Raw genomic sequence first — 13,618 nt, 5'->3', positions numbered from 1 at the left:
AAGTGGTAACAACCGTGCACATCGGACAGGGGCGCGTTAGCCAGCAAGTCTCGTAGTTGTAAAGTGGTGTTTCTCACGAGATGAAAAATAGCAGCTCAGTCGGTGCGACTCAAGTCGTCACATTTCTTGGTCGGGGTGGAAGCCGACCTCTCAATCACGCGACGTCAACCCTTGGCGTGGCTTTCTATCCGACGCGGGGCGAGCCGTGGGCTCATTGTCAATTTGAATACTTCTGAAAGGAGACGAAGCAGCTTTGGTACCGTGGCAAAACGGGTAACCGACGTGACTCATTGTTCGCCCGTTGATTCTCGACTCGTGCTTTCCCCATTTTCGCCCCTTGATTACCGGATTCAGGCGAGAATATTCGTGGCGTGCGATTGAAAATGAAGACGCGTCTCGGAATATATATCTCGCCGATATTCTGACCCGCTGCAAAATTCCGGAAACGCGGCATCGAGCATATCATAGAAAAGATTTCGGGGTTGAAATTGGTGCGGGGCGACGGAAAGAAGCGTTCTATACCCGAGCCAAGATGTGACTAGCATGCGATACCCAGTATTTTCTTTGGACATGGTCACCGAGCCTCTTTTCCCGAGGAATATCGCTGAAGCCCGGACAACATTCTGCCGAAAGCCAAGATTTTATTGTCCTTCGCCCTCCGCCCGCCCACGCCTCTTAAAGGCACCTCGATATCCGCACGAGCATTCACCGAATCTATACTTTAAACTCTTCTCCTCCCTCTTTATCGCCAATATAAGGATTAGAAATCTGTATTCGCGCCTGTTCCTCCTCATCGCTTATATTTCCGAAGCAGATCCCTGCGACGAGTTCTTTCTTTCATTCTTCCCAGAACATGCAATTGCCAGTCAACGAATAGCACTTTTCTACATCGTCGATACCGGGTATTGATAATTATGGGATATTGAGGAGGTGCAGGAGTTTTGTCCATGCGGATATGGGCTGAACCAATTAGGAATATATTAATTAATACGAGGCACGAGCTCCGCCTAGCCTCTTTTAAGCCGCTTATAAATTTCAGCGTTGTTTGCCTTGCCTAATGCATATTTATGTCGTCACTCAAAGCACGAGGGGGTGGCTGTGCCTATATGCCACGAACGACAGACAACAACGCTAGTGACGATAATGGTTTGAGCCCATTATATGTATACGGTTTGCCGTGGCGCTAGTCAAGGCGACAATTAGGACCTCGTATACAATACCTGCCTAGGGTGGGAAACGGAGATACTTGAATGCGAGGCACGGTTTTTCCGGAAAGAGGTGGAAAAGACGTCGGTGCAATTGTTTCGATAGAAGAATGTGTCGCGCTTCTTCCATTTTTTAAATACCCGAGCAAAAATCGTGACTACTTAAAGATGAGAGAAGAGAAAAGAACACCTGCGAGGTTATGAATATTCACGCGGTAGTTAGGATAACGAGAAAATAGAGGACGCGGAGGGGATGAAGAAATCGGAAGTTATACCGCGCTCCAAAATGGGCAATGGAGCTCGTGAGACTGCCTCGGATAAATGATCGCTTCTCGAAATTGCGCTCTCGCCGGTATCCGACCCTTCGCGTCAATCAACCGACGGTATTTCCATTAAACGGTTATATACATTACAGGCTGGACCACGGTATTTTTAATGGTTAAAATAACTCTCAGCGTTCCGGCGAAGTGCACGCGTTGATAAGAAATACAATTGCCGTTTATTTGGTTTGACAACCTCTCCCTCCCGGGCAAAGATTTTTCAACATAAACTCCAGTTTTCAGCTAAAACGGAGATTCCTAAAAGTTTTACAACATACGTTGCTTTCAAAATGAGAGTACCTAATGTTTTTCTTTCGATACGTTGGACGTTCACGCTGCATTCAAATTTTTGTAACACCTGTGTGAATAACATCTCATGAAACAATGGAAACCGCACAGGCAGAAATAATTGTGCACGGAGTAAACTATGGAGGTAACTCTATAAACCCCGTAGAGTTCTGTTGAGAACCAGTTGAAAATAGGATGTTGCTTCCAGTTTTCAGTCGCATAACTGCCGAGCAGACGAGTGCTTGAAGTTGCATGTACCAGGTCGGTTCCATAATATTGGCCATTTGCAAAGTTACACAGGATTTCGGTGAGCGAGAAAATCCACTCGCCCACCTGCCGGGAACGAATTTTCTTCACTTCCACGCCTTTTTCAGTCTTCGTTCATTCGGTTAAACACTCGGAATGAATTCAAGCGAAGTTAAAAGACCGATTTTGAACCCTCGTATTACAGTAAGACAGGGACGTCAATATCCTTGATTCAAGAATCGTTTCAGTGAATCCTTGCGCCGAAAACGAGATAGCTTTTGCGCAGATTCGCAGTGAAAATCCGAGCTTCATGTACTTCCCCGCGAAGGAGACGGTGGGTATTAAAAAAGGATCGAACGCCTCCCGGGATGTGAGAAAGATTCATCAAAGGAAATCGTATATCTATTTGCCAAACATCAACAAGAGTTTTCTGACAAATCCATGCAATTATTTTCCCGCGTTTGCCGATGGATCAAAAACAAATATAGACATTTGGATTTGGCGAAACTCTACGATTCATGAGCTATCGTTCATCATGCTTTTCCTCGGCGAGCTTCCCGCAATGCGATTACGTTTTTGCAACTAGTATAATCTACTTTCGATCGGTAGCAAGAACGGTTTACTTTAGGAGATTATAATCGCGGTATAAACTGACGAAGGTCGGAAGCGAGACTCGCAGATTTTGAGTCAATTTTTTATGACCGAGATCATAACGTCAGCACAACTTGACCCACGTGTATGTACACACGCGGTTTACGCAAGCAGCCTCGAGCACTTTTTGTCAGTCTGCAAGCCGACCGTATGGCAAAAAGGCGCCTTGCTGGCCAGCCCGGATTCATTGAAGCCAGGGGCTCATTCATGCACAGCTTCGTCGAGCAAAGAACGTCGCACCTATACGTGTAATAACCACCGTAGGACACGCTAGAGTTGCCTGATATAATCCACCTGCGATTTGCCAAGGCCTGTTTAAACGGCAATAACGCGAACCGACTTCATTGCGCACCGTTTCGAAGCGCATTTTCTTGTTTCTCTCGTTACACAGGATTTTTACAACGTTACAAGGTGACTCCGGACAATGTTGCAATAACCGGTCAAAGAAGGTTACATCTTTTGCGGCCTCGCAGCGTATTATAATAGTCATTTTAATTGGTTCGGTCTTTAAAACTCAGAAATTGGTTCTTATCTTCGAGATAAGAATCTTGTTGTCGGATTTGCACATACCAAGGTTAAAATTAAGATAAAAAGGGATCCGATGATATTCTTACCAGACAGTTCAACCAGATTGAATAGTGCTTATGATACAATTAACTTTTGAAATCATATCATTTTCTCGCGATACGTTTGTTAGAGAACCTAGTGACTTGGATTCAATGAATGGTACCGACAATATTTGACAGAAATTCTGTGCTTTCACATGAAAAATCTGTTACAGAAAGATAAGAATGAAACTTTTCGGATAAACGAAAAAAAGAAATTGCGAGTGCGCAGAATGCTGCTATGAAATATGATTTCTAAAAATCGATAAGATTAAGAAATAGGATCGTGATCGGATCGTTCTGGGTCAAGTAAAGAATCATTATTCTTATCATATCATTTTTTACATCGCTCTTTCATTTCGCATCTCCCAGAATGACGAATCTCTCGAATTGTGATCTCGACGGGTCAAAACGGAGATGAAGGAAGGAGAGTCCAAAATAATTCCATCCACTCGGAGCCTGGGTTTGGTGCGGGTGAATCGAGGCAAGAAAGGCAAAGAAAGATAGAAAAAAGGGATCGAAAGGAAAAACTTGTTGAAAAAAATTCGAATATTTCCCTTGTAGGAATTCGCGCGTCTGATATCTCACCGGGTGTATTTCAGTCCGTGGCATAAGTATCTACTAATCATTTGTCCGAGTCTTACCCTGTGACCCGAAACTGTTACTGACTGTAGTGGCGGTATACTCGGAGCTTTCACGAGCTTGCGCAGTGGCGTATAAATTGAGGGCGCTGTTGAGAGGGGCGCGTGGTTGTCGAAGGGGTGTCAGTCGCGGCCCATCTGCCCTCTGCCAGACACGTAAGTCAGTCACAATATCATACATAGCCATTACCGATGCCCTGACAAACGTATGAAAAATAAACAAACGAGGGAATGGACAAGGCCAGGTTTTAAAGGTTTAAAAAGCGCCGGCACTCGGCTGGTAAATCAGAAGGTTGTTCCGCACACCGAACCCGCCATAAAATGCAGGATTCGATCGCGGATCGGGGTGATTCGTACGATTACCGGTTCTTCATTCCATGTTTTCAACAACATTCGATCTTTCCAATCACGTCATACTTTTTGTGTCGCTTCACCGCGCTCTTCTCAGGGAACGTATTGTAACTAAGCTCATCCGGTGTTTCAACGATCGAGTCGGAGTTTACGCATGTACATTTTTTACACGCCTTGTGCCGCGCTATTTAATCGACTGCCACAACGCCGCGTTTGCTAGTTTGTGTCTCGACTCTGTGCCACCGCATTCCGAACGTCCGTAGGTGTGGAAATTCCGCTGAAGGATTTTACCGCGATTGATCTTAAAGCATGTATTAAATTTATTGGCATTTTCAACGCCCGTGAAGCTTTGAAAACAACAAGATATCACGCGTGAACACGTGAAAAGAGTTTTAAGAATATCTGTAAATGCGAAACGGTTTAATTTGTTTTTTTTTTTTTTTTTTTTTAACAGGAGAAATTCAAGTGGAGGAAAAGTGAAGAAAAACACGGTGTGAAATTTAACGCAAATCGAATTTTATGGAAATTTACCCCTCTTGATGCCAACGGATAGCGAATAATGGCAGAAAAGCATTTCCTACGCCAAGTAGTGTTATCCTCTGTCAACTTTTTTTGAATCAAATTGCGTTAAGCACGTTAAGTCGACCACTACAGAATTCAAGCAGTGTTCGAATGTACATCGAGATTTATTTTTCGATTATCGATTTTTTTCTCTCGCAGAGTGGTTACAATTTGTTTGAAGTGTAATTTATTTCTCGGATGTAAAGGAAAAGAAAATATTCGAGAACGTTTATTCAGGGCTAATAATTCCACGGGTAGATAAACCCTGAGCTTATAATTCATAAATTTATATCCCACAAGAAATTGCATGACAGTTTATGGCTTGTAATTACAGTAAGTTTCCCGGTCAAGTTTCGCAGAGTAAACGCCGCGGCAATAAGCAATTACTGCAAATGGGGATTATTAATATCGCCGTATACGTGTTAAATTATAGAGATTAACAAACTTTGGGCACATCGGACAAAAGAACGAATAATTCGGTGTATTTTTTACTTGTTTAAATAAATTTTTTTTCCTTTTATTAGTAATCCGTGTTCAACAACTCGGCGCCCCGAGGCAACGATCCACATTGTTTTGCGACTGAAAGTTGATATCTTGTACCTACCCACCCGCTGCTTGAATAATTAATCGATTGTTATCTCGGAATGTCGTGGCACATGCGAATCGTAATACCGCGGACTCTAGGCTTCCACGCTACGCGCGATCGTCACGAGATGCGTAAAGTTCGTGCATACATCTGTAATTCGGTCAATTCGGAAAGACGCACGGGTCACGATTCAACAGCGTCACATTACAAAACTTCGTGTGACTTGTTCGCGTAATTTAGGTAGAACAAAAAGATAAATAAAAAATTTACAATAGACAGTTTCACGTGAAAACGAACATTTTTTTTTCAGCGACGATGCAATAGTGTTTCCATCACAAGTTTACAGGCGACTAAATATGCGAATCACTGAAGTTTCACGGAGAAGTTACATTGATAAATCTGCGTTACACGTTATTTTTCTCAGAGATCGAGATTTCTTTTGTTCGTCGTTCCGTAAAAATTAGTGAAAATGACAGAACGTGTGACCATATAATTATTTGACTGATTTCTTTTTTTTATTTTCGGTGGAAGATAATATCGTTGAAATGGTTTCATACTCGTGTATAGCAACGATTACAAGTATTACATGTATTTACCGCATGTATATTTTTCCGAGTCTATAATGTATACGAGATATTCACCGGCAAGGTTTCCTAATCCTTGAAACGTGTGACGTCCATTATCTCCGAGATATTCAAGGGGGGGGATTAGCAGGGGATACGTTCTGTACGAATAACATGTAGGTATGCGCAATATACCCTGTTATCTGATCGAAAGTAGCGTACGTTATGGCCGAGGGGTGCACAGGGCAGACCTTATAGGGTGGATAATCGGGGTTGAAGGAAATTCAAAGTCGCAGAAGCCATTCCGAAATTGGTGAGGGAACTGGAGAGGAACTTGAATAATGAGAAAATCGTTAAACTGGGCAGGACAGATACGCGTGCTCGTTGACAAATAGGAGGATCTACTTTTTCCCCGAGAAGTTTCTTCTGCCCTTCTTTCGGGCGGCAAGAAAAGCCAGAGCCGGCTGTCCGAGAGCGTCGCAATTGTAGGTTGGGGATAAACGCAGTAAAATTAACGAGTTTAACAAGTTGTAAACTCGACTGGAAGGATGTTCAGGATAAACATGTTCGAACATAGATGTAACTATGCGTAAACAGAGGCAAGGGTTCTTATTCCGTGGTCACATGTGTAAACCGACTGCATCGCCATCCGTTATGGAATAGAAGTATACAGGTATACGAAAGAGTTCGCTTAAACTTTTCCGGTATACCGACAAGAGTAAGGAAAAGATTGCGCGTCTTCATCCCGCTTCGCACTCTGATAAATTGAAACAGCTGTCACGATAAGAGCTTTCACGTACGTCAATATTACCTACTTCGATCCATGAATACGGACGGGCGTTTTCTTCGATCCAAGCGTGATTCAACCGGCTACGGCCAATACAAGTTTCGATTGCATTTTCATCCCGATGGGCACACCGTTTGCGACGTTTTGTCGATAACGATCCTCCCGGCTTATCTGCCGACAGAAGAAAAACTGTCAGCAGTCACGATTCTTCCTCTTCGAATCAATCTTCCTGATCATGTGGATACAGGAGGCGAAAATCGACGGTGATCAATATCTGATGACGAGAAATTTTTCGAATATAATCGCTGGTTAAAAGTAGCAATAAACGTGAAAAACGTTTTTGGACGGACTTTAATTGACACGAACGCCCAACGAAGGTGCTCTATTTACTTCGCCGTACAGACGCTGCAGTTTGTAAGAGAGATGAGGTGGAATTAATTGCAGTGTGCCTCGGAGGATACGGGAGGGAGGTTCTAATTTTCCGGTTTCCAACTCTTTCGTCGGTCTGCGCAAAAACGCGCTCGTGTTTCTCCACCAAACTCATACGAGGGAGGTAAAAAAATCCTACCGCAAATTGCTGCCCGGCTGACGTTTCATTTTTCCAACCACAAAGCTCTTTTACGCGTGCGAAATTTAGCCACCGCAGTACGCGGGCAGAATATCATGAGGTGAAAAAATAATGATAAACACATCGGCTGCGTTTCGCTCTGCAAGCTTGGCGCTGGAAATTAGAGCTCATCAACCGCTGACTGAACAATTTTCAAAAATGCGTATCATCCGGTCGAGAATATCATGCATATTATTCAACGGCGAACGACTTCGGATGAGAAGAATATCCGGGTTGAAACGAAAACGATACATGTGAGAGAAACTAAGCGAGACATATCTGGTCTGCTGTGAAAAGGAAGGGGTAAAGAGATTAGCGATAGCTCTAAAACTTCCCGAGTATCAATTCTTACCGAATCTGCAAAATGATATCCCGAGTAGTACAAAGATCTTGACAGGTCGACGAGTTTGCACGGACCGTGAAAAGTTTTGTCTACTCACTCATACATTTGTACATTTATGCCCTTATACACTTATACTTCGTGGTCGGAAGCGAACGAGCAATCAAGAGCATTTTTCTATATATCTATACATCGAGGGAAAATTGCAGTGGCGGATAATGGCTGTGCCGCGCAAATCCGAATAGCACTGAAATTGACTCCACTCCGGAACGTTGACTGCAGCTGCACTGCTGCACCAGGTGCAATTTGTATTGATAAACCGAAGTATACGGCGGAATTCTGTGGCTCCAGGTATCGCGAGCAACGAGGTACTCGCATAATTTCAACCACTGGTTACCGGCTAACAAAATAATACATTACCTCTGCAGAGCCACAATCAGCTGTAATTCAATAACTGTATCGCCGTTCGCCGTTAATTGAATTGACGCGCGAACTCGTGAAAAAGGTACATAATAAATCACCGATTCTTGAAATTCCTTGGAAATGATGTTTTACAGTATCTTATAGCGTTTGGAAATTTTTTAATTCTTGAATCCCACCGCTTTAACCAGTTTTTAGTCACTTTATATTGATTTTCTGGTTTATTTGGGGTGTGCCGGTAACTTTACGAGTGTTTTGTTTCATCAAGCGGAGTGAGGCTATCTTTGGAAGTCAACAAAGTTTTTGAATAATGGAAACACAGAAGGAAAACTTGAGACACAGCCGCCGGGGTCAGTTGAAAGCGAGACGATGTGAATTTCGTTTTTAAATATGAAAAGTTTCTTAGTAGCGAATGCGCGACGTGTTTCAAAGCATTGTCATCAAACCGAACTTGTACACGGGGCGTGAGAAAACAGCGTTTAAAACTCTACAAAGTCATCTCCGTATCCGAGGAAAGTTGAGGATTTTAATTTGGTTGCCATGCAGAGTTGACGACGGTGTCGGAAGTGGTTTACAAAGTTCGAACCTGCAGCCTAGTACAAGACGCTCTAATCGAGCAAAGGTTAACCAACCGAAGCTCTTCTAACTATGACGTAGAGCTACCTCGTAATTTTCAAGTTTTCCCCGAAGCTGGTTGCAGCTTAAGTTTATAACAACGCGGTTTGCGAACGATTATAAAAAGAGAGATCGATTTGCATTCCAATATTAGCTGTTATGAAAATTCAGCGATGACAATGGCCTGATCTTTCGATACCTGCAACAACCTGCAGAAACCCTGCGACTTTAGAGTGCTTTCGAAATGAGTTTACTTTCGGGCTTACTTCGCGATTAGGGATTTTCATCAAAATTATCGCAGCGATCCACGGGCGCATATTGCACTGCGAAATGTGAGCAAGTCGATCTATCAACACCAGCTGTTGCTGGGAAATACAAAGATTTCGCAAACTCGCGAGCGAGATCTCGATTTTCTCGCTCAAGCGATTTATAACTGAAATCAAAAGTGACGTATGACTTCTGGCGTAATGGTGAAGGGGAAAAACAAAGAAGGAAGAAAAATCAAAAACACGGAGGATCAACCGAGTTCAGGCGATGCATGCCAGCCAAAGCAGCGGCAGCGTCGTTTCTTTGGGCGCAAGGCACTTTACTTAATTTTCACACAGCGTAAGGTACCGCCTACTATTCAACACCGCGATACTTAATATGCTCCGTTTAATAAACTAGACAGGCTGTGCGTGCCTCGTTCTCGGGATATGCGTGACGCCGGTCTCTCGACCTCGTAGGAAAATCGAGAATTTAAGCAGAAACTGACCTCCGCTTGGACCTCGCTCCAAAAGTCAAGGATACCACTCTGGGCTTTCCATATATATATATATTTTCTTCTTTTTTTATCTCTTTCTCTCAAAGGCGTAAATTCATTTTGCTAATTGTAGCCGGGTATTAACAACCTGGCTTACATCGTGAGCGAATTGTACTTCTTATCGCAGTCGTCGGAACTCGTCGTTTTTCACTTGATGAAAAAAGAACAAAAAAGTGATAAAAAAAGGGAAAAGTGGCAGAGAATTTCGCTGCTTCATCTTATCAATGTGGACTGACCACCAAACTGCTATTCATCACGCCTGTAAGCTGCGGCAAGGCGAAAAGTCTTTGTCTAATTATATCAGAATTTCATGAATAGAGGCTAACCGGCGAGTTAACAACGATATTACCGCGGATTCTGTAACTTTAAGCTAAAAATTCAAAGTGGAAATAGTGCCATGGACAAAAATATAATTACTTTGATAACGAGCTTTATGTGGGGTACGTAATTTGTTATAAAACTCGTTGCCGTTTGACGGTTTCAATTTTTTCATTTTTATGCCGTTTTGTTTTTCTTTTTCAAACTGTAACGCGTGACGAGTTTTTCCTGCAGTGTAATTAGGGTTTCGTGTTGATTACCGACCCATGAATATACGATACTGAAATTTGTCATGTGGTAAATTTTTTTTATTAATAATTAAGTGAAAGGTGTATAACCCCTGGAACACGCTATTTTTGTGTACAATGTTAAGCACGGTACCGAAGTGCAATTCTTCACCACTTTTATCAACTTCAGGTGTTACCCCCGAGGGTGAGATTACGCAAGTAGGACATGTAACGCATGGGGGGGTCTACTTCAATAATCCGGGCTATTAACGAAGTTTGTTTGACACATAAACCAATAACGATGCTTTGAAAGCTTTGCCTGTAAAGTTTCGACGATCAGAGCGCGGTTCGAGTTTCTGTTCCAGTAAAGCATTCCCATAAATTTACGTGCCTACAAAGTCGAATATTCACAAGTATATTAGTAGAATGATCATAATTGATTTAATAAATCTTCGAGCCATGAAAAAAATAACTTTACTTTGAAAATCCTTTTGAACAACTCTAGACGCGTTTTTATCGAATGATCAACGTCCCCGATTCCTTTCGTTTATGTTAAGTTCGTTTATTCTCGCATTTCACGAAGCGAGACCCGGCAATAAAAGTTTTTACTAACCGGTTTTACCTTCACAATTGTTTCAGTTTATTAATTTATTCGCGTGATAACGATCAAGGAAAATGCTTTTTCATTACGAAAATGGCGACGGCGGGCGCTACGAGATGTTTTAACGAAGAAAGTATAAAAAAGTCGGACACAGAACGTAACTTGATCAGCGTGAAACAAAAAATAATGCGAAATGCAAAGTGGGATGAAAATTATGTGGAAAACTCGGCTGTCGCGTTAATGATGGAATTTAGAATTCATCCATGGATAAATTTGCGCAAGTTGTCGGTGAAAAGCGATAGGAGAATCATGTCCTTGCTTTCGTATATCGTCACGTAATCGGGCCAACAAAAATAGTACTCGATTTACGAAGTGTGTGGAAGATATTAACGGGATTGAAGAAACCGTGTACGGAAGCAATATTTCTTGCCCATGGCTTTAAGCTACATAGATTTTCTCTCGCATACAAACCGAACCAGGGCGATGTATGACTCTTGCCAAGTGGCAAAAGGTTCTTTACTGCACGTTCTTTGTAGCTGTTCGTACATGCACAGCGCGTATATTTCAGATGAGTTGTTGCCGCCTGCCTAAGATCAAGCTCAAGTATAAAGTATTTCAACCCGCGTATAATATGAATGGCGAATAAATCATCGGCGGTGATAAAACGCATTCAAACCTTCGAAATATCATGCATCAGCTGTGAGTTATCTCAATCGAAATCGTACGGTAAACTACATATCGCATTATCTTATAACCGGGTGCACTTTCATACACTTTTGTGCCAAATATCGTCTCCTGATTCCGAAACTTCACATTACCGATATTATTCGGCAATACGGATACAAACAGAAGTGCGCAATTTAGATTTTGGTACGTGATGCATCAGCGCATCGTTCCGCGGAAGAGAATTTATTGACTTGGCAGAAATATTTGTCCGAAAGCTCCTCCGTACGCGGCATCAAACCCGAAGAGTGCAAGGAAATGTCATCGGCTTTATTTGACAGACACTGATTTTGTCTGAAGTTCAGTTGACTAGTGTAAAAGATGAATGTACCGGAATAGATGTTTTGCCAAATTTTAACCAAACGGATCGAAAAAATGTGTTTGTCGTCTTATTCCTCGAGAGTTAAAAGTCTGTTTTAGGAAATACAAATTAATCCGCGAAGCATTTACACGTCGTGTAAAATAAAGTCTTATAAAAATTGTGAAAAAGATTCGTCAGATATTCCGAAGCAAAATGTTCGACCCGGCTAAAATGTATCCACCCGATAATCCAGACGTGGCACAACTGCCGGAGGGTTAAATTTCGATTATCACCAGCCGGTGACCAAATTCTGTATCCCGACATTCCCGACGTCTCGGTGACCCCTGGGACACCCTCGGGACAGAAACTCCGGTGCAGGTCCGCGATCCTCAAACGATTTGAGTTATTCAGATGCAGATAACCCAGAGGAAACAACATCATTATCCCTGTCGCTGTTCGTCAGCGAGTCTTGAATTCAGCCGAAGACAATATACTAAATAATAGTCGCAATTAAGGCCGAAAGGGCTGTTTGAATAGGTAATCAAGGGATTAACCTCCTGCAGGTTTGACAGTAAAAACCAGAAGCTCGTGTGATTTTGGAGGGTCGATTTCACCCCCAAAAACGAAGTGTGCAGACTTTCGCCCCCGGCTGTGGATTGCGTGTATTGACGGATTTCGGCGCGCTTCGACCCTTTAAAAAAACAAAAGCAACACGGGCAAGGTATAGATTTGGGTTAGTCAAACAAGATAAAGAATAAATAATCAGCAAAGTTAAGCGGCGATAAGAAGCCTTCGTGTGCCCGTCGTTCCCTCTTGTTTCTCATCCGGGTATCCACCCCACCTGCCGTCGGGAAACTCGTCTACCGAGTGGCGACTGCCAGGGTACAGTTCAATACCGTAACTGGGACGTGAACCCTCGGCACGCCCTGCCGTTTCATTCAGCGCTGCGGAAACGCTTTGATAAACGCACCGCGGCCGCGAGTCCAAGACCGCTGAACGACTCGAAGAGAATTTTCAGCGATAATTTCCAGCCGAATTCTTTCGCAATCGGCGCGAAAAACTCGAGGGACAAAACCAGTGGTGAAAAGTGTGAAGAGGGAGGATGGGGAAAACGGAATATCAAAAAAATGCTGCGAGTTGGCGTGGTTTTTTTTTTTTTTTTTTTTTTTTTTAATCGTGTACACAGAATTACCGTCAACAGTGCTGAAATCGCACGAGTAATTTACGCCTGTTTAATGCCCTTCGTTGATTCCGTTGGATCGTTCGTTGCTTTTTCGCGAATCAGTAACTAATTGAGGAATTAACACAATTAAGGCTCCCCAAAGGCGGTGGAATGGAAAATGTGGTATTTAAAGAGGTTCTTTTTTTCTTGTATATTCACTTCCATCCCTGTTTTTCTCTGTTTCAATGCACCCCGCCGGTTTTTGGTCTCGCAATTAAGCGTGCGAAAATATATTTGCTATCTGCATAGTTAAACGCACGTAATTGCAATAAAGGAAATTGATCAACTTCAATTGAAACTGCGTTGTAACAAATAAATACCATGGCTGTGAAAATGGCTTGATGAAAATTTCGCCGAGAGAATAAATTTCGAGCGAATGAATGGGAATGAATCTGAATGGCGAAGAGGAAACTGTTCCTATGGCCACAGCCCTCACGTCGCGTGGCTGTCGACTGAGGGACCGGATAGGATGTGGAAAAAGGTGCGGATTTTGGGGGCGGATAAGTTCGGGGGTAGATCACGTGATCCCGCAAGCGAACCAGTGAGGGTGACAAAAAACGTCGAACAAAATTCTGCGGTGGTTAAAGCAGCGAAAATTATTCGCGAAATCTGCTTACACGCGTCGTGCATGAATATTG

The 13,618-nt window shown here is 42.8% G+C and overlaps 1 protein-coding gene and 1 long non-coding RNA gene across 3 annotated transcripts in view; one reads left to right on the top strand and one right to left on the bottom strand.

The window, feature by feature from the left end:
* LOC124176594 (neo-calmodulin-like) overlaps positions 1 to 13,618 on the top strand; it is a 100,442-nt gene that overhangs the window by 25,252 nt on the left and 61,572 nt on the right. The window contains exon 1 of one of the 2 annotated variants that reach the window (XM_046558089.1): positions 4,096 to 4,112. The exons of the other annotated variant lie outside the window; for it this stretch is intronic. The gene's annotated coding sequence lies outside the window, so the exon portion shown is untranslated. Of the gene's footprint in view, positions 1 to 4,095; positions 4,113 to 13,618 lie in introns of those variants that run through there. 2 annotated transcript variants of the gene reach the window in all.
* The window catches only part of LOC124176597, a 70,366-nt gene that overhangs the window by 29,856 nt on the left and 26,892 nt on the right, over positions 1 to 13,618 (bottom strand). The window lies entirely within an intron of this gene.

The sequence above is a fragment of the Neodiprion fabricii genome, chromosome 2, assembly GCF_021155785.1.
Source record: "Neodiprion fabricii isolate iyNeoFabr1 chromosome 2, iyNeoFabr1.1, whole genome shotgun sequence".
In the NCBI taxonomy this organism is placed as follows: Eukaryota; Metazoa; Arthropoda; class Insecta; order Hymenoptera; family Diprionidae; genus Neodiprion; species Neodiprion fabricii.
The sequence above is the reverse complement of the archived record's forward strand: the minus strand, read 5'-3'. Positions and strand labels throughout refer to the sequence as shown.